The sequence below is a fragment of the Salvelinus fontinalis genome, unplaced genomic scaffold (genome assembly GCF_029448725.1).
Source record: "Salvelinus fontinalis isolate EN_2023a unplaced genomic scaffold, ASM2944872v1 scaffold_0099, whole genome shotgun sequence".
Lineage (NCBI taxonomy): Eukaryota > Metazoa > Chordata > Actinopteri > Salmoniformes > Salmonidae > Salvelinus > Salvelinus fontinalis.
The window spans coordinates 288,902-312,570 of NW_026600308.1; the positions used below are offsets into that span (position 1 = coordinate 288,902).

General features: G+C 45.7%; 17 non-coding genes across 17 annotated transcripts; all 17 read left to right on the forward strand.

Annotated features, from left to right (window-relative positions):
• The first annotated feature begins 5,438 nt into the window (after window positions 1-5,438).
• Window positions 5,439-5,512, forward strand: trnai-aau (transfer RNA isoleucine (anticodon AAU)). Its single transcript has one exon. It is a non-coding gene; the product is annotated as a tRNA-Ile (tRNA).
• Window positions 5,513-8,743: 3,231 nt separating this feature from the next.
• Window positions 8,744-8,817, forward strand: trnai-aau (transfer RNA isoleucine (anticodon AAU)). Its single transcript has one exon. It is a non-coding gene; the product is annotated as a tRNA-Ile (tRNA).
• Window positions 8,818-10,402: 1,585 nt separating this feature from the next.
• On the forward strand, window positions 10,403-10,476 carry trnai-aau (transfer RNA isoleucine (anticodon AAU)). The gene has a single exon. It is a non-coding gene; the product is annotated as a tRNA-Ile (tRNA).
• A 475-nt stretch (window positions 10,477-10,951) lies between these two features.
• On the forward strand, window positions 10,952-11,025 carry trnai-aau (transfer RNA isoleucine (anticodon AAU)). Its single transcript has one exon. It is a non-coding gene; the product is annotated as a tRNA-Ile (tRNA).
• A 475-nt stretch (window positions 11,026-11,500) lies between these two features.
• Window positions 11,501-11,574, forward strand: trnai-aau (transfer RNA isoleucine (anticodon AAU)). The gene has a single exon. It is a non-coding gene; the product is annotated as a tRNA-Ile (tRNA).
• Window positions 11,575-13,704: 2,130 nt separating this feature from the next.
• On the forward strand, window positions 13,705-13,778 carry trnai-aau (transfer RNA isoleucine (anticodon AAU)). The gene has a single exon. It is a non-coding gene; the product is annotated as a tRNA-Ile (tRNA).
• A 475-nt stretch (window positions 13,779-14,253) lies between these two features.
• trnai-aau (transfer RNA isoleucine (anticodon AAU)) lies at window positions 14,254-14,327 on the forward strand. Its single transcript has one exon. It is a non-coding gene; the product is annotated as a tRNA-Ile (tRNA).
• A 3,227-nt stretch (window positions 14,328-17,554) lies between these two features.
• trnai-aau (transfer RNA isoleucine (anticodon AAU)) lies at window positions 17,555-17,628 on the forward strand. Its single transcript has one exon. It is a non-coding gene; the product is annotated as a tRNA-Ile (tRNA).
• Window positions 17,629-18,103: 475 nt separating this feature from the next.
• On the forward strand, window positions 18,104-18,177 carry trnai-aau (transfer RNA isoleucine (anticodon AAU)). Its single transcript has one exon. It is a non-coding gene; the product is annotated as a tRNA-Ile (tRNA).
• A 475-nt stretch (window positions 18,178-18,652) lies between these two features.
• Window positions 18,653-18,726, forward strand: trnai-aau (transfer RNA isoleucine (anticodon AAU)). The gene has a single exon. It is a non-coding gene; the product is annotated as a tRNA-Ile (tRNA).
• Window positions 18,727-19,201: 475 nt separating this feature from the next.
• On the forward strand, window positions 19,202-19,275 carry trnai-aau (transfer RNA isoleucine (anticodon AAU)). Its single transcript has one exon. It is a non-coding gene; the product is annotated as a tRNA-Ile (tRNA).
• A 475-nt stretch (window positions 19,276-19,750) lies between these two features.
• trnai-aau (transfer RNA isoleucine (anticodon AAU)) lies at window positions 19,751-19,824 on the forward strand. The gene has a single exon. It is a non-coding gene; the product is annotated as a tRNA-Ile (tRNA).
• Window positions 19,825-20,848: 1,024 nt separating this feature from the next.
• On the forward strand, window positions 20,849-20,922 carry trnai-aau (transfer RNA isoleucine (anticodon AAU)). The gene has a single exon. It is a non-coding gene; the product is annotated as a tRNA-Ile (tRNA).
• A 474-nt stretch (window positions 20,923-21,396) lies between these two features.
• On the forward strand, window positions 21,397-21,470 carry trnai-aau (transfer RNA isoleucine (anticodon AAU)). Its single transcript has one exon. It is a non-coding gene; the product is annotated as a tRNA-Ile (tRNA).
• Window positions 21,471-22,493: 1,023 nt separating this feature from the next.
• trnai-aau (transfer RNA isoleucine (anticodon AAU)) lies at window positions 22,494-22,567 on the forward strand. Its single transcript has one exon. It is a non-coding gene; the product is annotated as a tRNA-Ile (tRNA).
• A 475-nt stretch (window positions 22,568-23,042) lies between these two features.
• Window positions 23,043-23,116, forward strand: trnai-aau (transfer RNA isoleucine (anticodon AAU)). The gene has a single exon. It is a non-coding gene; the product is annotated as a tRNA-Ile (tRNA).
• Window positions 23,117-23,591: 475 nt separating this feature from the next.
• trnai-aau (transfer RNA isoleucine (anticodon AAU)) lies at window positions 23,592-23,665 on the forward strand. The gene has a single exon. It is a non-coding gene; the product is annotated as a tRNA-Ile (tRNA).
• The last annotated feature ends 4 nt before the right edge of the window (window positions 23,666-23,669 follow it).

Genomic DNA, 23,669 nt, shown 5'->3' on the forward strand with positions numbered 1-23,669 from the left:
TTCGATCCCCGTACTGGCCATGAGGTACATTTTAAGTTGTTGTTTTTCTTTACCCTCTGCATTGGCTTCAAGGAAACTTCCCACAGCTTTGTTTGTGGGCATCAATTGTGTGTGCTACGCTGCTCCTCTGATAGTAAGTCATGTCATTCGTTTTCATCTGACATTGTGACATCAGTGTTACATGAAAGTTGCTTGTCATTGTTACATGACAGTAGGTTGTAGTTAGACAAAACTGCATGAAGTGTGAACTGGAGCTTTCTTGGATGCACAAAAAAAAATTGTTTTTTGGAGAATGTGGGCATCGATCCCACTACCTCTCGCATGCTAAGCAAGCACTCTACCATTTTAGCTAATTCCCCAGCCTTTATGAGTTGCCACAAGGAGCAACCAAGATGGTCCAGTCTTGTCAGGCTATGCTGTTGGTGGACTTGCTCGTTTACGCGCCAGCACTGGCCGAGGCTCTGTGCATCCTAAAAATGTTGATCGTTTACAAGCGGCCGGTTAGCTCAGTTGGTTAGAGAATGGTGCTAATAACGCCAAGGTCGTGGGTTCGATCCCCGTACTGGCCATGAGGTACATTTTAAGTTGTTGTTTTTCTTTACCCTCTGCATTGGCTTCAAGGAAACTTCCCACAGCTTTGTTTGTGGGCATCAATTGTGTGTGCTACGCTGCTCCTCTGATAGTAAGTCATGTCATTCGTTTTCATCTGACATTGTGACATCAGTGTTACATGAAAGTTGCTTGTCATTGTTACATGACAGTAGGTTGTAGTTAGACAAAACTGCATGAAGTGTGAACTGGAGCTTTCTTGGATGCACAAAAAAAAATTGTTTTTTGGAGAATGTGGGCATCGATCCCACTACCTCTCGCATGCTAAGCAAGCACTCTACCATTTTAGCTAATTCCCCAGCCTTTATGAGTTGCCACAAGGAGCAACCAAGATGGTCCAGTCTTGTCAGGCTATGCTGTTGGTGGACTTGCTCGTTTACGCGCCAGCACTGGCCGAGGCTCTGTGCATCCTAAAAATGTTGATCGTTTACAAGCGGCCGGTTAGCTCAGTTGGTTAGAGAATGGTGCTAATAACGCCAAGGTCGTGGGTTCGATCCCCGTACTGGCCATGAGGTACATTTTAAGTTGTTGTTTTTCTTTACCCTCTGCATTGGCTTCAAGGAAACTTCCCACAGCTTTGTTTGTGGGCATCAATTGTGTGTGCTACGCTGCTCCTCTGATAGTAAGTCATGTCATTCGTTTTCATCTGACATTGTGACATCAGTGTTACATGAAAGTTGCTTGTCATTGTTACATGACAGTAGGTTGTGGTTAGACAAAACTGCATGAAGTGTGAACTGGAGCTTTCTTGGATGCACAAAAAAAAAATGTTTTTTTGGAGAATGTGGGCATCGATCCCACTACCTCTCGCATGCTAAGCAAGCACTCTACCATTTGAGCTAATTCCCCAGCCTTTATGAGTTGCCACAAGGAGCAACCAAGATGGTCCAGTCTTGTCAGGCTATGCTGTTGGTGGACTTGCTCGTTTACGCGCCAGCACTGGCCGAGGCTCTGTGCATCCTAAAAATGTTGATCATTTACAAGCGGCCGGTTAGCTCAGTTGGTTAGATCATGGTGCTAATAACGCCAAGGTCGTGGGTTCGATCCCCGTACTGACCATGAGGTGCATTTTAAGTTGTTGTTTTTCTTTACCCTCTGCATTGGCTTCAAGAAAACTTTCCACAGCTTTGTTTGTGGGCATCAATTGTGTGTGCTACGCTGCTCCTCTGAAAGTAAGTCATGTCATTCGTTTTCATCTGACATTGTGACATCAGTGTTACATGAAAGTTGCCTGTCATTGTTACATGACAGTAGGTTGTCGTTAGACAAAACTGCATGAAGTGTGAACTGGAGCTTTCTTGGATGCACAAAAAAAAAATGTTTTTTGGAGAATGTGGGCATCGATCCCACTACCTCTCGCATGCTAAGCAAGCACTCTACCATTTGAGCTAATTCCCCAGCCTTTATAATTTTCCAAAAGGAGCAACCAAGATGGTCCAGTCTTGTCAGGCTATGCTGTTGGTGGACTTGCTCGTTTACGCGCCAGCACTGGCCGAGGATCTGTGCATCCTAAAAATGTTGATCCTTTACAAGCGGCCGGTTAGCTCAGTTGGTTAGATTATGGTGCTAATAATGCCAAGGTCGTGGTTTCGATCCCCCTACTGGCCATGAGGTACATTTTAAGCTGTTGTTTTTCTTTACCCTCTGCATTGGCTTCAAGGAAACTTCCCACAGCTTTGTTTGTGGGCATCAATTGTGTGTGCTACGCTGCTCCTCTGATAGTAAGTCATGTCATTCGTTTTCATCTGACATTGTGACATCAGTGTTACATGAAAGTTGCTTGTCATTGTTACATGACAGTAGGTTGTAGTTAGACAAAACTGCATGAAGTGTGAACTGGAGCTTTCTTGGATGCACAAAAAAAAATTGTTTTTTGGAGAATGTGGGCATCGATCCCACTACCTCTCGCATGCTAAGCAAGCACTCTACCATTTTAGCTAATTCCCCAGCCTTTATGAGTTGCCACAAGGAGCAACCAAGATGGTCCAGTCTTGTCAGGCTATGCTGTTGGTGGACTTGCTCGTTTACGCGCCATCACTGGCCGAGGCTCTGTGCATCCTAAAAATGTTGATCGTTTACAAGCGGCCGGTTAGCTCAGTTGGTAAGAGAATGGTGCTAATAACGCCAAGGTCGTGGGTTCGATCCCCGTACTGGCCATGAGGTACATTTTAAGTTGTTGTTTTTCTTTACCCTCTGCATTGGCTTCAAGGAAACTTCCCACAGCTTTGTTTGTGGGCATCAATTGTGTGTGCTACGCTGCTCCTCTGATAGTAAGTCATGTCATTCGTTTTCATCTGACATTGTGACATCAGTGTTACATGAAAGTTGCTTGTCATTGTTACATGACAGTAGGTTGTAGTTAGACAAAACTGCATGAAGTGTGAACTGGAGCTTTCTTGGATGCACAAAAAAAAATTGTTTTTTGGAGAATGTGGGCATCGATCCCACTACCTCTCGCATGCTAAGCAAGCACTCTACCATTTGAGCTAATTCCCCAGCCTTTATAATTTTCCAAAAGGAGCAACCAAGATGGTCCAGTCTTGTCAGGCTATGCTGTTGGTGGACTTGCTCGTTTACGCGCCAGCACTGGCCGAGGATCTGTGCATCCTAAAAATGTTGATCCTTTACAAGCGGCCGGTTAGCTCAGTTGGTTAGATTATGGTGCTAATAATGCCAAGGTCGTGGTTTCGATCCCCCTACTGGCCATGAGGTACATTTTAAGCTGTTGTTTTTCTTTACCCTCTGCATTGGCTTCAAGGAAACTTCCCACAGCTTTGTTTGTGGGCATCAATTGTGTGTGCTACGCTGCTCCTCTGATAGTAAGTCATGTCATTCGTTTTCATCTGACATTGTGACATCAGTGTTACATGAAAGTTGCTTGTCATTGTTACATGACAGTAGGTTGTAGTTAGACAAAACTGCATGAAGTGTGAACTGGAGCTTTCTTGGATGCACAAAAAAAAATTGTTTTTTGGAGAATGTGGGCATCGATCCCACTACCTCTCGCATGCTAAGCAAGCACTCTACCATTTTAGCTAATTCCCCAGCCTTTATGAGTTGCCACAAGGAGCAACCAAGATGGTCCAGTCTTGTCAGGCTATGCTGTTGGTGGACTTGCTCGTTTACGCGCCATCACTGGCCGAGGCTCTGTGCATCCTAAAAATGTTGATCGTTTACAAGCGGCCGGTTAGCTCAGTTGGTTAGAGAATGGTGCTAATAACGCCAAGGTCGTGGGTTCGATCCCCGTACTGGCCATGAGGTACATTTTAAGTTGTTGTTTTTCTTTACCCTCTGCATTGGCTTCAAGGAAACTTCCCACAGCTTTGTTTGTGGGCATCAATTGTGTGTGCTACGCTGCTCCTCTGATAGTAAGTCATGTCATTCGTTTTCATCTGACATTGTGACATCAGTGTTACATGAAAGTTGCTTGTCATTGTTACATGACAGTAGGTTGTAGTTAGACAAAACTGCATGAAGTGTGAACTGGAGCTTTCTTGGATGCACAAAAAAAAATTGTTTTTTGGAGAATGTGGGCATCGATCCCACTACCTCTCGCATGCTAAGCAAGCACTCTACCATTTTAGCTAATTCCCCAGCCTTTATGAGTTGCCACAAGGAGCAACCAAGATGGTCCAGTCTTGTCAGGCTATGCTGTTGGTGGACTTGCTCGTTTACGCGCCAGCACTGGCCGAGGCTCTGTGCATCCTAAAAATGTTGATCGTTTACAAGCGGCCGGTTAGCTCAGTTGGTTAGAGAATGGTGCTAATAACGCCAAGGTCGTGGGTTCGATCCCCGTACTGGCCATGAGGTACATTTTAAGTTGTTGTTTTTCTTTACCCTCTGCATTGGCTTCAAGGAAACTTCCCACAGCTTTGTTTGTGGGCATCAATTGTGTGTGCTACGCTGCTCCTCTGATAGTAAGTCATGTCATTCGTTTTCATCTGACATTGTGACATCAGTGTTACATGAAAGTTGCTTGTCATTGTTACATGACAGTAGGTTGTGGTTAGACAAAACTGCATGAAGTGTGAACTGGAGCTTTCTTGGATGCACAAAAAAAAATTGTTTTTTTGGAGAATGTGGGCATCGATCCCACTACCTCTCGCATGCTAAGCAAGCACTCTACCATTTGAGCTAATTCCCCAGCCTGTATGAGTTGCCACAAGGAGCAACCAAGATGGTCCAGTCTTGTCAGGCTATGCTGTTGGTGGACTTGCTCGTTTACGCGCCAGCACTGGCCGAGGCTCTGTGCATCCTAAAAATGTTGATCATTTACAAGCGGCCGGTTAGCTCAGTTGGTTAGATCATGGTGCTAATAACACCAAGGTCGTGGGTTCGATCCCCGTACTGGCCATGAGGTGCATTTTAAGTTGTTGTTTTTCTTTACCCTCTGCATTGGCTTCAAGAAAACTTTCCACAGCTTTGTTTGTGGGCATCAATTGTGTGTGCTACGCTGCTCCTCTGAAAGTAAGTCATGTCATTCGTTTTCATCTGACATTGTGACATCAGTGTTACATGAAAGTTGCCTGTCATTGTTACATGACAGTAGGTTGTCGTTAGACAAAACTGCATGAAGTGTGAACTGGAGCTTTCTTGGATCCACAAATAAATTGTGTTACTTGGAGAATGTGGGCATCAATCCCACTATCTCTCGCATGCTAAGCAAGCACTCTACCATCTGAGGTAATTCCCCAGCCTGTATGATTTGCCACAAGGAGCAACCAAGAGGGTCCAGTCTTGTCAGGCTATGCTGTTGGTGGACTTGCTCGTTTACGCGCCAGCGCTGGCCGAGGCTCTGTGCATCCTAAAAATGTTGCTCCTTCGCAAGCGGCTGGTTAGCTCAGTTGGTTAGAGCGTGGTGCTAATAACGCCAAGGTCGTGGGTTCGATCCCCGTACTGGCCAGGAGGTACATTTTAAGCTGTTGTTTTTCTTTACCCTCTGCATTGGCTTCAAGGAAACTTCCCACGGCTTTGTTTGTGGGCATCAATTGTGTGTGCTACGCTGCTCCTCTGAAAGTAAGTCATGTCATTCGTTTTCATCTGACATTGTGACATCAGTGTTACATGAAAGTTGCCTGTCATTGTTACATGACAGTAGGTTGTCGTTAGACAAAACTGCATGAAGTGTGAACTGGAGCTTTCTTGGATCCACAAATTTTTTGTTTTTTTGGAGAATGTGGGCATCGATCCCACTACCTCTCGCATGCTAAGCAAGCACTCTACCATTTGAGCTAATTCCCCAGCCTTTATGATTGGCCACAAGGAGCAACCAAGATGGTCCAGTCTTGTCAGGCTATGCTGCTGGTGGACTTGCTCGTTTACGCGCCAGCACTGGCCGAGGCTCTGTGCATCCTAAAAATGTTGATCATTTACAAGCGGCCGGTTAGCTCAGTTGGTTAGATCATGGTGCTAATAACGCCAAGGTCGTGGGTTCGATCCCCGTACTGGCCATGCGGTGCATTTTAAGTTGTTGTTTTTCTTTACCCTCTGCATTGGCTTCAAGAAAACTTTCCACAGCTTTGTTTGTGGGCATCAATTGTGTGTGCTACGCTGCTCCTCTGAAAGTAAGTCATGTCATTCGTTTTCATCTGACATTGTGACATCAGTGTTACATGAAAGTTGCCTGTCATTGTTACATGACAGTAGGTTGTCGTTAGACAAAACTGCATGAAGTGTGAACTGGAGCTTTCTTGGATCCACAAATAAATTGTGTTTTTTGGAGAATGTGGGCATCAATCCCACTACCTCTCGCATGCTAAGCAAGCACTCTACCATCTGAGGTAATTCCCCAGCCTGTATGATTTGCCACAAGGAGCAACCAAGAGGGTCCAGTCTTGTCAGGCTATGCTGTTGGTGGACTTGCTCGTTTACGCGCCAGCACTGGCCGAGGCTCTGTGCATCCTAAAAATATTGATCCTTTACAAGCGGCCGGTTAGCTCAGTTGGTTAAAGCATTGTGCTAATAAAGCCAAGGTCGTGGGTTCGATCCCCGTACTGGCCATGAGGTACATTTTAAGTTGTTGTTTTTCTTTACCCTCTGCATTGGCTTCAAGGAAACTTCCCACAGCTTTGTTTGTGGGCATCAATTGTATGTGCTACGCTGCTCCTCTGATAGTAAGTCATGTCATTCGTTTTCATCTGACATTGTGACATCAGTGTTACATGAAAGTTGCTTGTCATTGTTACATGACAGTAGGTTGTAGTTAGACAAAACTGCATGAAGTGTGAACTGGAGCTTTCTTGGATGCACAAAAAAAAATTGTTTTTGGGAGAATGTGGGCATCGATCCCACTACCTCTCGCATGCTAAGCAAGCACTCTACCATTTGAGCTAATTCCCCAGCCTTTATGAGTTGCCACAAGGAGCAACCAAGATGGTCCAGTCTTGTCAGGCTATGCTGTTGGTGGACTTGCTCGTTCACGCGCCAGCACTGGCCAAGGCTCTGTGCATCCTAAAAATGTTGATCCTTTACAAGCGGCCGGTTAGCTCAGTTGGTTAGAGCATGGTGCTAATAACGCCAAGGTCGTGGGTTTTATCCCCGTACTGGCCATGAGGTACATTTTAAGTTGTTATTTTTCTTTACCCTCTGCATTGGCTTCAAGGAAACTTCCCACAGCTTTGTTTGTGGGCATCAATTGTGTGTGCTACGCTGCTCCTCTGAAAGTAAGTCATGTCATTCGTTTTCATCTGACATTGTGACATCAGTGTTACATGAAAGTTGTCTGTCATTGTTACATGACAGTAGGTTGTCGTTAGACAAAACTGCATGAAGTGTGAACTGGAGCTTTCTTGGATCCACAAAAAAATTGTGTTTTTTGGAGAATGTGGGCATCAATCCCACTACCTCTCGCATGCTAAGCAAGCACTCTACCATTTGAGCTAATTCCCCAGCCTATTCCCCAGCCTTTATGATTTGCCACAAGGAGCAACCAAGATGGTCCAGTCTTGTCAGGCTATGCTGTTGGTGGACTTGCTCGTTTACGCGCCAGCACTGGCCGAGGCTCTGTGCATCCTAAAAATGTTCTTCCTTTGCAAGCGGCCGGTTAGCTCAGTTGGTTAGAGTGTGGTGATAATAACGCCAAGGTCGTGGGTTCGATCCCCGTACTGGCAATGAGGTACATTTTAAGCTGTTGTTTTTCTTTACCCTCTGCATTGGCTTCAAGGAAACTTCCCACAGCTTTGTTTGTGGGCATCAATTGTGTGTGCTACGCTGCTCCTCTGAAAGTAAGTCATGTCATTCGTTTTCATCTGACATTGTGACATCAGTGTTACATGAAAGTTGCCTGTCATTGTTACATGACAGTAGGTTGTCGTTAGACAAAACTGCATGAAGTGTGAACTGGAGCTTTCCTGGATGCACAAAAAAAAAATGTTTTTGGGAGAATGTGGGCATCGATCCCACTACCTCTCGCATGCTAAGCAAGCACTCTACCATTTGAGCTAATACCCCAGCCTGTATGATTTGCCACAAGGAGCAACCAAGAGGGTCCAGTCTTGTCAGGTTATGCTGTTGGTGGACTTGCTCGTTTACGCGCCAGCACTGGCCGAGGCTCTGTGCATCCTAAAAATGTTGCTCCTTTGCAAGCGGCCGGTTAGCTCAGTTGGTTAGAGTGTGGTGCTAATAACGCCAAGGTCGTGGGTTCGATCCCCGTACTGGCGATGAGGTACATTTTAAGTTGTTTTTATTCTTTACCCTCTGCATTGGCTTCAAGGAAACTTCCCACAGCTTTGTTTGTGGGCATCAATTGTGTGTGCTACGCTGCTCCTCTGAAAGTAAGTAATGTCATTCGTTTTCATCTGACATTGTGACATCAGTGTTACATGAAAGTTGCCTGTCATTGTTACATGACAGTAGGTTGTCGTTAGACAAAACTGCATGAAGTGTGAACTGGAGCTTTCTTGGATCCACAAAAAAATTGTGTTTTTTGGAGAATGTGGGCATCAATCCCATTACCTCTCGCATGCTAAGCAAGCACTCTACCATCTGAGCTAATTCCCCAGCCTGTATGATTTGCCACAAGGAGCAACCAATTGGGTCCAGTCTTGTCAGGCTATGCTGTTGGTGGACTTGCTCGTTTACGCGCCAGCACTGGCCGAGCCTCTGTGCATCCTAAAAATTTTGCTCTTTTACAAGCGGCCGGTTAGCTCAGTTGGTTAGAGCATGGTGCTAATAATGCCATGGTCGTGGGTTCGATCCCCGTACTGGCCATGAGGTATATTTTAAGTTGTTGTTTTTCTTTACCCTCTGCATTGGCTTCAAGGAAACTTCCCACAGCTTTGGTTGTGGGCATCAATTGTTTGTGCTACGCTGCTCCTCTGATAGTAAGTCATGTCATTTGTTTTCATCTGACATTGTGACATCAGTGTTACATGAAAGTTGCTTGTCATTGTTACATGACAGTAGGTTGTAGTTAGACAAAACTGCATGAAGTGTGAACTGGAGCTTTCTTGGATGCACAAAAAAAAACTGTTTTTTGGAGAATGAGGGCATCGATCCCACTACCTCTCGCATGCTAAGCAAGCACTCTACCATTTGAGCTAATTCCCCAGCCTTTATGAGTTGCCACAAGGAGCAACCAAGATGGTCCAGTCTTGTCAGGCTATGCTGTTGGTGGACTTGCTCGTTTACGCGCCAAAACTGGCCGAGGCTCTGTGCATCCTAAAAATGTTGCTCCTTTGCAAGTGGCCGGTTAGCTCAGTTGGTTAGAGCGTGGTGCAAATAACGCCAAGGTCGTGGGTTCGATCCCTGTACTGGCCATGAGGTACATTTTAAGTTGTTGTTTTTCTTTACCCTCTGCATTGGCTTCAAGAAAACTTCCCACAGCTTTGTTTGTGGGCAGCAATTGTGTGTGCTACGCTGCTCCTCTGAAAGTAAGTCATGTCATTCGTTTTCATCTGACATTGTGACATCAGTGTTACATGAAAGTTGCTTGTCATTGTTACATGACAGTAGGTTGTAGTTAGACAAAACTGCATGAAGTGTGAACTGGAGCTTTCTTGGATGCACAAAAAAATTGTGTTTTTTGGAGAATGTGGGCATCAATCCCACTACCTCTCGCATGCTAAGCAAGCACTCTACCATTTGAGCTAATTCCCCAGCCTATTCCCCAGCCTTTATGATTTGCCACAAGGAGCAACCAAGATGGTCCAGTCTTGTCAGGCTATGCTGTTGGTGGACTTGCTCGTTTACGCGCCAGCACTGGCCGAGGCTCTGTGCATCCTAAAAATGTTCTTCCTTTGCAAGCGGCCGGTTAGCTCAGTTGGTTAGAGTGTGGTGATAATAACGCCAAGGTCGTGGGTTCGATCCCCGTACTGGCAATGAGGTACATTTTAAGCTGTTGTTTTTCTTTACCCTCTGCATTGGCTTCAAGGAAACTTCCCACAGCTTTGTTTGTGGGCATCAATTGTGTGTGCTACGCTGCTCCTCTGAAAGTAAGTCATGTCATTCGTTTTCATCTGACATTGTGACATCAGTGTTACATGAAAGTTGCCTGTCATTGTTACATGACAGTAGGTTGTCGTTAGACAAAACTGCATGAAGTGTGAACTGGAGCTTTCCTGGATGCACAAAAAAAAAATGTTTTTGGGAGAATGTGGGCATCGATCCCACTACCTCTCGCATGCTAAGCAAGCACTCTACCATTTGAGCTAATACCCCAGCCTGTATGATTTGCCACAAGGAGCAACCAAGAGGGTCCAGTCTTGTCAGGTTATGCTGTTGGTGGACTTGCTCGTTTACGCGCCAGCACTGGCCGAGCCTCTGTGCATCCTAAAAATGTTGATCCTTCACCAGCGGCCGGTTAGCTCAGTTGGTTAGAGCGTGGTGCTAATAACGCCAAGGTCGTGGGTTTGATCCCCGTACTGGCCATGAGTTACATTTTAAGCTGTTGTTTTTCTTTACCCTCTGCATTGGCTTCAAGGAAACTTCCCACAGCTTTGTTTGTGGGCATCAATTGTGTGTGCTACGCTGCTCCTCTGAAAGTAAGTCATGTCATTTGTTTTCATCTGACATTGTGACATCAGTGTTACATGAAAGTTGCCTGTCATTGTTACATGACAGTAGGTTGTCGTTAGACAAAACTGCATGAAGTGTGAACTGGAGCTTTCTTGGATCCACAAAAAAATTGTGTTTTTTGGAGAATGTGGGCATCGATCCCACTACCTCTCGCATGCTAAGCAAGCACTCTACCATTTGAGCTAATTCCCCAGCCTGTATAATTTGCCACAAGGAGCAACCAAGAGGGTCCAGTCTTGTCAGGCTATGCTGTTGGTGGACTTGCTCGTTTACGCGCCAGCACTGGCCGAGCCTCTGTGCATCCTAAAAATTTTGCTCTTTTACAAGCGGCCGGTTAGCTCAGTTGGTTAGAGCATGGTGCTAATAATGCCATGGTCGTGGGTTCGATCCCCGTACTGGCCATGAGGTATATTTTAAGTTGTTGTTTTTCTTTACCCTCTGCATTGGCTTCAAGGAAACTTCCCACAGCTTTGGTTGTGGGCATCAATTGTGTGTGCTACGCTGCTCCTCTGATAGTAAGTCATGTCATTTGTTTTCATCTGACATTGTGACATCAGTGTTACATGAAAGTTGCTTGTCATTGTTACATGACAGTAGGTTGTAGTTAGACAAAACTGCATGAAGTGTGAACTGGAGCTTTCTTGGATGCACAAAAAAAAACTGTTTTTTGGAGAATGAGGGCATCGATCCCACTACCTCTCGCATGCTAAGCAAGCACTCTACCATTTGAGCTAATTCCCCAGCCTTTATGAGTTGCCACAAGGAGCAACCAAGATGGTCCAGTCTTGTCAGGCTATGCTGTTGGTGGACTTGCTCGTTTACGCGCCAAAACTGGCCGAGGCTCTGTGCATCCTAAAAATGTTGCTCCTTTGCAAGTGGCCGGTTAGCTCAGTTGGTTAGAGCGTGGTGCTAATAACGCCAAGGTCGTGGGTTCGATCCCTGTACTGGCCATGAGGTACATTTTAAGTTGTTGTTTTTCTTTACCCTCTGCATTGGCTTCAAGAAAACTTCCCACAGCTTTGTTTGTGGGCAGCAATTGTGTGTGCTACGCTGCTCCTCTGAAAGTAAGTCATGTCATTCGTTTTCATCTGACATTGTGACATCAGTGTTACATGAAAGTTGCTTGTCATTGTTACATGACAGTAGGTTGTAGTTAGACAAAACTGCATGAAGTGTGAACTGGAGCTTTCTTGGATCCACAAAAAAATTGTGTTTTTTGGAGAATGTGGGCATCAATCCCACTACCTCTCGCATGCTAAGCAAGCACTCTACCATTTGAGCTAATTCCCCAGCCTGTATGATTTGCCACAAGGAGCAACCAAGAGGATCCAGTCTTGTCAGGCTATGCTGTTGGTTGTTGGTGGACTTGCTCGTTTACGCGCCAGCACTGGCCGAGGCTCTGTGCATCCTAAAAATGTTGATCCTTTACAAGTGGCTGGTTAGCTCAGTTGGTTAGAGCATGGTGCTAATAAAGCCAAGGTCGTGGGTTCGATCCCCGTACTGGCCATGAGGTACCTATTAAGTTGTTGTTTTTCTTTACCCTCTGCATTGGCTTCAAGGAAACTTCCCTCAGCTTTGTTTGTGGGCATCAATTGTGTGTGCTACGCTGCTCCTATGATAGTTAGTGATGTCATTCGTTTTCATCTGACATTGTGACATCAGTGTTACATGAAAGTTGCTTGTCATTGTTACATGACAGTAGGTTGTAGTTAGACAAAACTGCATGAAGTGTGAACTGGAGCTTTCTTGGATCCACAAAAAAATTGTGTTTTTTGGAGAATGTGGGCATCAATCCCACTACCTCTCGCATGCTAAGCAAGAACTCTACCATTTGAGCTAATTCCCCAGCCTTTATGATTTGCCACAAGGAGCAACCAAGATGGTCCAGTCTTGTCAGGCTATGCTGTTGGTGGACTTGCTCGTTTACGCGCCAGCACTGGCCGAGGCTCTGTGCATCCTAAAAATGTTGCTCCTTTGCAAGCGGCCGGTTAGCTCAGTTGGTTAGAGCGTGGTGCTAATAACGCCAAGGTCGTGGGTTCGATTCCCGTACTGGCAATGAGGTACATTTTAAGCTGTTGTTTTTCTTTACCCTCTGCATTGGCTTCAAGGAAACTTCCCACAGCTTTGTTTTTGGGCATCAATTGTGTGTGCTACGCTGCTCCTCTGAAAGTAAGTCATGTCATTCGTTTTCATCTGACATTGTGACATCAGTGTTACATGAAACTTGCCTGTCATTGTTACATGACAGTAGGTTGTCGTTAGACAAAACTGCATGAAGTGTGAATTGGAGCTTTCTTGGATCCACAAAAAAATTGTGTTTTTTGGAGAATGTGGGCATCGATCCCACTACCTCTCACATGCTAAGCAAGCACTCTACCATTTGAGCTAATTCCCCAGCCTGTATGATTTGCCACAAGGAGCAACCAAGAGGGTCCAGTCTTGTCAGGCTATGCTGTTGGTGGACTTGCTCGTTTACGCGCCAGCACTGGCCGAGCCTCTGTGCATCCTAAAAATGTTGCTCCTTCACAAGCGACCGGTTAGCTCAGTTGGTTAGAGCGTGGTGCTAATAACGCCAAGGTTGTGGGTTCGATCCCCGTACTGGCCATGAGGTACATTTTAAGCTGTTGTTTTTCTTTACCCTCTGCATTGGCTTCAAGGAAACTTCCCACAGCTTTGTTTGTGGCCATCAATTGTGTGTGCTACACTGCTCCTCTGAAAGTAAGTAATGTATTTCGTTTTCATCTGACATTGTGACATCAGTGTTACATGAAAGTTGCCTGTAATTGTTACATGACAGTAGGTTGTCGTTAGACAAAACTGCATGAAGTGTGAACTGGAGCTTTCTTGGATGCACAAAAAAAAAAATTTTTTTGGGAGAATGTGGGCATCGATCCCACTACCTCTCGCATGCTAAGCAAGCACTCTACCATTTGGGCTAATACCCCAGCATGTATGATTTGCCACAAGGAGCAACCAAGAGGGTCCAGTCTTGTCAGGCTATGCTGTTGGTGGACTTGCTCGTTTACGCGCCTGCACTGGCCAGGCCTCTGTGCATCCTAAAAATGTTGCTCCTTCACCAGCGGCCGGTTAGCTCAGTTGGTTAGAGCATGGTGCTAATAATGCCATGGTCGTGGGTTCGATCCCCGTACTGGCCATGAGGTATATTTTAAGTTGTTGTTTTTCTTTACCCTCTGCATTGGCTTCAAGGAAACTTCCCACAGCTTTGGTTGTGGGCATCAATTGTGTGTGCTACGCTGCTCCTCTGATAGTAAGTCATGTCATTTGTTTTCATCTGACATTGTGACATCAGTGTTACATGAAAGTTGCTTGTCATTGTTACATGACAGTAGGTTGTAGTTAGACAAAACTGCATGAAGTGTGAACTGGAGCTTTCTTGGATGCACAAAAAAAAACTGTTTTTTGGAGAATGAGGGCATCGATCCCACTACCTCTCGCATGCTAAGCAAGCACTCTACCATTTGAGCTAATTCCCCAGCCTTTATGAGTTGCCACAAGGAGCAACCAAGATGGTCCAGTCTTGTCAGGCTATGCTGTTGGTGGACTTGCTCGTTTACGCGCCAAAACTGGCCGAGGCTCTGTGCATCCTAAAAATGTTGCTCCTTTGCAAGTGGCCGGTTAGCTCAGTTGGTTAGAGCGTGGTGCTAATAACGCCAAGGTCGTGGGTTCGATCCCTGTACTGGCCATGAGGTACATTTTAAGTTGTTGTTTTTCTTTACCCTCTGCATTGGCTTCAAGAAAACTTCCCACAGCTTTGTTTGTGGGCAGCAATTGTGTGTGCTACGCTGCTCCTCTGAAAGTAAGTCATGTCATTCGTTTTCATCTGACATTGTGACATCAGTGTTACATGAAAGTTGCTTGTCATTGTTACATGACAGTAGGTTGTAGTTAGACAAAACTGCATGAAGTGTGAACTGGAGCTTTCTTGGATCCACAAAAAAATTGTGTTTTTTGGAGAATGTGGGCATCAATCCCACTACCTCTCGCATGCTAAGCAAGCACTCTACCATTTGAGCTAATTCCCCAGCCTGTATGATTTGCCACAAGGAGCAACCAAGAGGATCCAGTCTTGTCAGGCTATGCTGTTGGTTGTTGGTGGACTTGCTCGTTTACGCGCCAGCACTGGCCGAGGCTCTGTGCATCCTAAAAATGTTGATCCTTTACAAGTGGCTGGTTAGCTCAGTTGGTTAGAGCATGGTGCTAATAAAGCCAAGGTCGTGGGTTCGATCCCCGTACTGGCCATGAGGTACCTATTAAGTTGTTGTTTTTCTTTACCCTCTGCATTGGCTTTAAGGAAACTTCCCTCAGCTTTGTTTGTGGGCATCAATTGTGTGTGCTACGCTGCTCCTATGATAGTTAGTGATGTCATTCGTTTTCATCTGACATTGTGACATCAGTGTTACATGAAAGTTGCTTGTCATTGTTACATGACAGTAGGTTGTAGTTAGACAAAACTGCATGAAGTGTGAACTGGAGCTTTCTTGGATCCACAAAAAAATTGTGTTTTTTGGAGAATGTGGGCATCAATCCCACTACCTCTCGCATGCTAAGCAAGAACTCTACCATTTGAGCTAATTCCCCAGCCTTTATGATTTGCCACAAGGAGCAACCAAGATGGTCCAGTCTTGTCAGGCTATGCTGTTGGTGGACTTGCTCGTTTACGCGCCAGCACTGGCCGAGGCTCTGTGCATCCTAAAAATGTTGCTCCTTTGCAAGCGGCCGGTTAGCTCAGTTGGTTAGAGCGTGGTGCTAATAACGCCAAGGTCGTGGGTTCGATTCCCGTACTGGCAATGAGGTACATTTTAAGCTGTTGTTTTTCTTTACCCTCTGCATTGGCTTCAAGGAAACTTCCCACAGCTTTGTTTTTGGGCATCAATTGTGTGTGCTACGCTGCTCCTCTGAAAGTAAGTCATGTCATTCGTTTTCATCTGACATTGTGTCATCAGTGTTACATGAAACTTGCCTGTCATTGTTACATGACAGTAGGTTGTCGTTAGACAAAACTGCATGAAGTGTGAATTGGAGCTTTCTTGGATCCACAAAAAAATTGTGTTTTTTGGAGAATGTGGGCATCGATCCCACTACCTCTCACATGCTAAGCAAGCACTCTACCATTTGAGCTAATTCCCCAGCCTGTATGATTTGCCACAAGGAGCAACCAAGAGGGTCCAGTCTTGTCAGGCTATGCTGTTGGTGGACTTGCTCGTTTACGCGCCAGCACTGGCCGAGCCTCTGTGCATCCTAAAAATGTTGCTCCTTCACAAGCGACCGGTTAGCTCAGTTGGTTAGAGCGTGGTGCTAATAACGCCAAGGTTGTGGGTTCGATCCCCGTACTGGCCATGAGGTACATTTTAAGCTGTTGTTTTTCTTTACCCTCTGCATTGGCTTCAAGGAAACTTCCCACAGCTTTGTTTGTGGCCATCAATTGTGTGTGCTACACTGCTCCTCTGAAAGTAAGTAATGTATTTCGTTTTCATCTGACATTGTGACATCAGTGTTACATGAAAGTTGCCTGTAATTGTTACATGACAGTAGGTTGTCGTTAGACAAAACTGCATGAAGTGTGAACTGGAGCTTTCTTGGATGCACAAAAAAAAAAATTTTTTTGGGAGAATGTGGGCATCGATCCCACTACCTCTCGCATGCTAAGCAAGCACTCTACCATTTGGGCTAATACCCCAGCATGTATGATTTGCCACAAGGAGCAACCAAGAGGGTCCAGTCTTGTCAGGCTATGCTGTTGGTGGACTTGCTCGTTTACGCGCCTGCACTGGCCAGGCCTCTGTGCATCCTAAAAATGTTGCTCCTTCACCAGCGGCCAGTTAGCTCAGATGGTTAGAGCGTGGTGCTAATAAAGCCAAGGTCGTGGGTTCGATCCCGGTACTGGCCATGAGGTACATTTTAAGCTGTTGTTTTTCTTTAACTTCTGCATTGGCTTCAAGGAAACTTCCCACAGCTTTGTTTGTGGGCATCAATTGTGTGTGCTACGCTGCTCCTCTGAAAGTAAGTCATGTCATTCGTTTTCATCTGACATTGTGACATCAGTGTTACATGAAAGTTGCCTGTCATTGTTACATGACAGTAGGTTGTCGTTAGACAAAACTGCATGAAGTGTGAACTGGAGCTTTCTTGGATCCACAAAAAAATTGTGCTTTTTGGAGAATGTGGGCATCGCTCCCACTACCTCTCGCATGCTAAGCAAGCACTCTACCATTTGAGCTAATTCCCCAGCCTTTATAATTTGCCACAAGGAGCAACCAAGATGGTCCAGTCTTGTCAGGCATGCTGTTGGTGGACTTGCTCGTTTACGCGCCAGCACTGGCCGAGGCTCTGTGCATCCTAAAAATGTTTCTCCTTCGCAAGCGGCCGGTTAGCTCAGTTGTTTAGAGCGTGGTGCTAATAACGCCAAGGTCGTGGGTTCGATCCCCGTACTGGCCATGAGGTGCATTTTAAGCTGTTGTTTTTCTTTACCCTCTGCATTGGCTTCAAGGAAACTTCCCACAGCTTTGTTTGTGGCCATCAATTGTGTGTGCTACGCTGCTCCTCTGAAAGTAAGTCATGTCATTCGTTTTCATCTGACATTGTGACATCAGTGTTACATGAAAGTTGCCTGTCATTGTTACATGACAGTAGGTTGTCGTTAGACAAAACTGCATGAAGTGTGAACTGGAGCTTGCTTGGATGCACAAAAAAAAAATGTTTTTTGGAGAATGTGGGCATCGATCCCACTACCTCTCGCATGCTAAGCAAGCACTCTACCATTTGAGCTAATTCTCCAGCCTTTATGATTTGCCATAAGGAGCAACCAAGAGGATCCAGTCTTGTCAGGCTATGATGTTGGTGGACTTGCTCGTTTACGCGCCAGCACTGGCCGAGGCTCTGTGCATCCTAAAAATGTTGATCCTTTACAAGTGGCCGGTTAGCTCAGTTGGTTAGAGCATGGTGCTAATAACGCCAAGGTCGTGGGTTCGATCCCCGTACTGGCCATGAGGTACCTTTTAAGTTGTTGTTTTTCTTTACCCTCTGCATTGGCTTCAAGGAAACTTCCCTCAGCTTTGTTTGTGGGCATCAATTGTGTGTGCTACGCTGCTCCTATGATAGTTAGTGATGTCATTCGTTTTCATCTGACATTGTGACATCAGTGTTACATGAAAGTTGCTTGTCATTGTTACATGACAGTAGGTTGTAGTTAGACAAAACTGCATGAAGTGTGAACTGGAGCTTTCTTGGATCCACAAAAAAATTGTGTTTTTTGGAGAATGTGGGCATCAATCCCACTACCTCTCGCATGCTAAGCAAGCACTCTACCATTTGAGCTAATTCCCCAGCCTGTATGATTTGCCACAAGGAGCAACCAAGATGGTCCAGTCTTGTCAGGCTATGCTGTTGGTGGACTTGCTCGTTTACGCGCCAGCACTGGCCGAGGCTCTGTGCATCCTAAAAATGTTGCTCCTTTGCAAACGGCCGGTTAGCTCAGTTGGTTAGAGCGTGGTGCTAATAACGCCAAGGTCGTGGGTTCGATTCCCGTACTGGCCATGAGGTACATTTTAAGCTGTTGTTTTTCTTTACCCTCTGCATTGGCTTCAAGGAAACTTCCCACAGCTTTGTTTGTGGGCATCAATTGTGTGTGCTACGCTGCTCCTCTGAAAGTAAGTCATGTCATTCGTTTTCATCTGACATTGTGACATCAGTGTTACATGAAAGTTGCCTGTAATTGTTACATGACAGTAGGTTGTCGTTAGACAAAACTGCATGAAGTGTGAACTGGAGCTTTCTTGGATGCACAAAAAAAAAATATTTTTTTGGAGAATGTGGGCATCGATCCCACTACCTCTCGCATGCTAAGCAAGCACTCTACCATTTGGGCTAATACCCCAGCCTTTATGATTTGCCACAAGGAGCAACCAAGATGGTCCAGTCTTGTCAGGCATGCTGTTGGTGGACTTGCTCGTTTACGCGCCAGCACTGGCCGAGGCTCTGTGCATCCTAAAAATGTTGCTCCTTCGCAAGCGGCCGGTTAGCTCAGTTGGTTAGAGCGTGGTGCTAATAACGCCAAGGTCGTGGGTTCGATCCCCGTACTGGCCATGAGTTACATTTTAAGCTGTTGTTTTTCTTTACCCTCTGCATTGGCTTCAAGGAAACTTCCCACAGCTTTGTTTGTGGCCATCAATTGTGTGTGCTACGCTGCTCCTCTGAAAGTAAGTCATGTCATTCGTTTTCATCTGACATTGTGACATCAGTGTTACATGAAAGTTGCCTGTCATTGTTACATGACAGTAGGTTGTCGTTAGACAAAACTGCATGAAGTGTGAACTGGAGCTTGCTTGGATGCACAAAAAAAAAATGTTTTTTGGAGAATGTGGGCATCGATCCCACTACCTCTCGCATGCTAAGCAAGCACTCTACCATTTGAGCTAATTCTCCAGCCTTTATGATTTGCCACAAGGAGCAACCAAGAGGATCCAGTCTTGTCAGGCTATGCTGTTGGTGGACTTGCTCGTTTACGCGCCAGCACTGGCCGAGGCTCTGTGCATCCTAAAAATGTTGATCCTTTACAAGTGGCCGGTTAGCTCAGTTGGTTAGAGCATGGTGCTAATAACGCCAAGGTCGTGGGTTCGATCCCCGTACTGGCCATGAGGTACATTTTAAGCTGTTGTTTTTCTTTACCCTCTGCATTGGCTTCAACGAAACTTCCCACAGCTTTGCTTGTGGCCATCAATTGTGTGTGCTACGCTGCTCCTCTGAAAGTAAGTCATGTCAATCGTTTTCATCTGACATTGTGACATCAGTGTTACATGAAAGTTGCCTGTCATTGTTACATGACAGTAGGTTGTCGTTAGACAAAACTGCATGAAGTGTGAACTGGAGCTTTCTTGGATCCACAAAAAAATTGTGTTTTTTGGAGAATGTGGGTATCAATCCCACTACCTCTCGCATGCTAAGCAAGCACTCTACCATTTGAGCTAATTCCCCAGCCTGTATGATTTGCCACAAGAAGCAACCAAGATGGTCCAGTCTTGTCAGGCTATGCTGTTGGTGGACTTGCTCGTTTACGCGCCAGCACTGGCCGAGGCTCTGTGCATCCTAAAAATGTTGCTCCTTTGCAAGCGGCCGGTTAGCTCAGTTGGTTAGAGCGTGGTGCTAATAATGCCAAGGTCGTGGGTTCGATCCCCGTACTGGCCATGAGTTACATTTTAAGCTGTTGTTTTTCTTTACCCTCTGCATTGGCTTCAAGGAAACTTCCCACAGCTTTGTTTGTGGGCATCAATTGTGTGTGCTACGCTGCTCCTCTGAAAGTAAGTCATGTCATTCGTTTTCATCTGACATTGTGACATCAGTGTTACATGAAAGTTGCCTGTCATTGTTACATGACAGTAGGTTGTCGTTAGACAAAACTGCATGAAGTGTGAATTGGAGCTTTCTTGGATCCACAAAAAAATTGTGTTTTTTGGAGAATGTGGGCATCGATCCCACTACCTCTCGCATGCTAAGCAAGCACTCTACCATTTGAGCTAATTCCCCAGCCTGTATGATTTGCCACAAGGAGCAACCAAGAGGGTCCAGTCTTGTCAGGCTATGCTGTTGGTGGACTTGCTCGTTTACGCGCCAGCACTGGCCGAGCCTCTGTGCATCCTAAAAATGTTGCTCCTTCACAAGCGAACGGTTAGCTCAGTTGGTTATAGCGTGGTGCTAATAATGCCAAGGTCGTGGGTTCGATCCCTGTACTGGCCATGAGGTACATTTTAAGCTGTTGTTTTTCTTTACCCTCTGCATTGGCTTCAAGGAAACTTTCCACAGCTTTGTTTGTGGCCATCAATTGTGTGTGCTACGCTGCTCCTCTGAAAGTAAGTCATGTCATTCGTTTTCATCTGACATTGTGACATCAGTGTTACATGAAAGTTGCCTGTAATTGTTACATGACAGTAGGTTGTCGTTAGACAAAACTGCATGAAGTGTGAACTGGAGCTTTCTTGGATGCACAAAAAAAAAATGTTTTTTGGAGAATGTGGGCATCGATCCCACTACCTCTCGCATGCTAAGCAAGCACTCTACCATTTGGGCTAATACCCCAGCCTGTATGATTTGCCACAAGGAGCAACCAAGAGGGTCCAGTCTTGTCAGGCTATGCTGTTGGTGGACTTGCTCGTTTACGCGCCTGCACTGGCCAGGCCTCTGTGCATCCTAAAAATGTTGCTCCTTCACCAGCGGCCAGTTAGCTCAGTTGGTTAGAGCGTGGTGCTAATAACGCCAAGGTCGTGGGTTCGATCCCCGTACTGGCCATGAGGTACATTTTAAGCTGTTGTTTTTCTTTACCCTCTGCATTGGCTTCAAGGAAACATCCCACAGCTTTGTTTGTGGGCATCAATTGTGTGTGCTACGCTGCTCCTCTGAAAGTAAGTCATGTCATTCGTTTTCATCTGACATTGTGACATCAGTGTTACATGAAAGTTGCCTGTTATTGTTACATGACAGTAGGTTGTCGTCAGACAAAACTGCATGAAGTGTGAACTGGAGCTTTCTTGGATCCACAAAAAAATTGTGTTTTTTGGAGAATGTGGGCATCGCTCCCACTACCTCTCGCATGTTAAGCAAGCACTCTACCATTTGAGCTAATTCCCCAGCCTTTATGATTTGCCACAAGGAGCAACCAAGATGGTCCAGTCTTGTCAGGCATGCTGTTGGTGGACTTGCTCGCTTACGCGCCAGCACTGGCCGAGGCTCTGTGCATCCTAAAAATGTTGCTCCTTTGCAAGTGGCCGGTTAGCTCAGTTGGTTAGAGCTTGGTGCTAATAACGCCAAGGTCGTGGGTTCGATCCCCGTACTGGCCATGAGGTACATTTTAAGCTGTTGTTTTTCTTTACCCTCTGCATTGGCTTCAAGGAATCTTCCCACAGCTTTGTTTGTGGCCATCAATTGTGTGTGCTACGCTGCTCCTCTGAAAGTAAGTCATGTCATTCGTTTTCATCTGACATTGTGACATCAGTGTTACATGAAAGTTGCCTGTCATTGTTACATGACAGTAGGTTGTCGTTAGACAAAACTGCATGAAGTGTGAACTGGAGCTTGCTTGGATGCACAAAAAAAAAATGTTTTTTGGAGAATGTGGGCATCGATCCCACTACCTCTCGCATGCTAAGCAAGCACTCTACCATTTGAGCTAATTCCCCAGCCTTTATGATTTGCCACAAGGAGCAAACAAGATGGTCCAGTCTTGTCAGGCTATGCTGTTGTTGGACTTGCTCGTTTACGCGCCAGCACTGGCCGAGGCTCTGTGCATCCTAAAAATGTTGCTCCTTTGCAAGCGGCCGGTTAGTTCAGTTGGATAGAGCGTGGTGCTAATAACGCCAAGGTCGTGGGTTCGATCCCCGTACTGGCCATGAGGTACATTTTAAGCTGTTGTTTTTCTTTACCCTCTGCATTGGCTTCAAGGAAACTTCCCACAGCTTTGTTTGTGGGCATCAATTGTGTGTGCTACGCTGCTCCTCTGAAAGTAAGTCATGTCATTCGTTTTCATCTGACATTGTGACATCAGTGTTACATGAAAGTTGCCTGTCATTGTTACATGACAGTAGGTTGTCGTTAGACAAAACTGCATGAAGTGTGAACTGGAGCTTTCTTGGATCCACAAAAAAATTGTGTTTTTTGGAGAATGTGGGCATCGCTCCCACTACCTCTCGCATGCTAAGCAAGCACTCTACCATTTGAGCTAATTCCCCAGCCTTTATGATTTGCCACAAGGAGCAACCAAGATGGTCCAGTCTTGTCAGGCATGCTGTTGGTGGACTTGCTCGTTTACGCGCCAGCACTGGCCGAGGCTCTGTGCATCCTAAAAATGTTGCTCCTTCGCAAGCGGCCGGTTAGCTCAGTTGGTTAGAGCGTGGTGCTAATAACGCCAAGGTCGTGGGTTCGATCCCCGTACTGGCCATGAGTTACATTTTAAGCTGTTGTTTTTCTTTACCCTCTGCATTGGCTTCAAGGAAACTTCCCACAGCTTTGTTTGTGGCCATCAATTGTGTGTGCTACGCTGCTCCTCTGAAAGTAAGTCATGTCATTCGTTTTCATCTGACATTGTGACATCAGTGTTACATGAAAGTTGCCTGTCATTGTTACATGACAGTAGGTTGTCGTTAGACAAAACTGCATGAAGTGTGAACTGGAGCTTGCTTGGATGCACAAAAAAAAAATGTTTTTTGGAGAATGTGGGCATCGATCCCACTACCTCTCGCATGCTAAGCAAGCACTCTACCATTTGAGCTAATTCTCCAGCCTTTATGATTTGCCACAAGGAGCAACCAAGAGGATCCAGTCTTGTCAGGCTATGCTGTTGGTGGACTTGCTCGTTTACGCGCCAGCACTGGCCGAGGCTCTGTGCATCCTAAAAATGTTGATCCTTTACAAGTGGCCGGTTAGCTCAGTTGGTTAGAGCATGGTGCTAATAACGCCAAGGTCGTGGGTTCGATCCCCGTACTGGCCATGAGGTACATTTTAAGCTGTTGTTTTTCTTTACCCTCTGCATTGGCTTCAACGAAACTTCCCACAGCTTTGCTTGTGGCCATCAATTGTGTGTGCTACGCTGCTCCTCTGAAAGTAAGTCATGTCAATCGTTTTCATCTGACATTGTGACATCAGTGTTACATGAAAGTTGCCTGTCATTGTTACATGACAGTAGGTTGTCGTTAGACAAAACTGCATGAAGTGTGAACTGGAGCTTTCTTGGATCCACAAAAAAATTGTGTTTTTTGGAGAATGTGGGTATCAATCCCACTACCTCTCGCATGCTAAGCAAGCACTCTACCATTTGAGCTAATTCCCCAGCCTGTATGATTTGCCACAAGGAGCAACCAAGATGGTCCAGTCTTGTCAGGCTATGCTGTTGGTGGACTTGCTCGTTTACGCGCCAGCACTGGCCGAGGCTCTGTGCATCCTAAAAATGTTGCTCCTTTGCAAGCGGCCGGTTAGCTCAGTTGGTTAGAGCGTGGTGCTAATAATGCCAAGGTCGTGGGTTCGATCCCCGTACTGGCCATGAG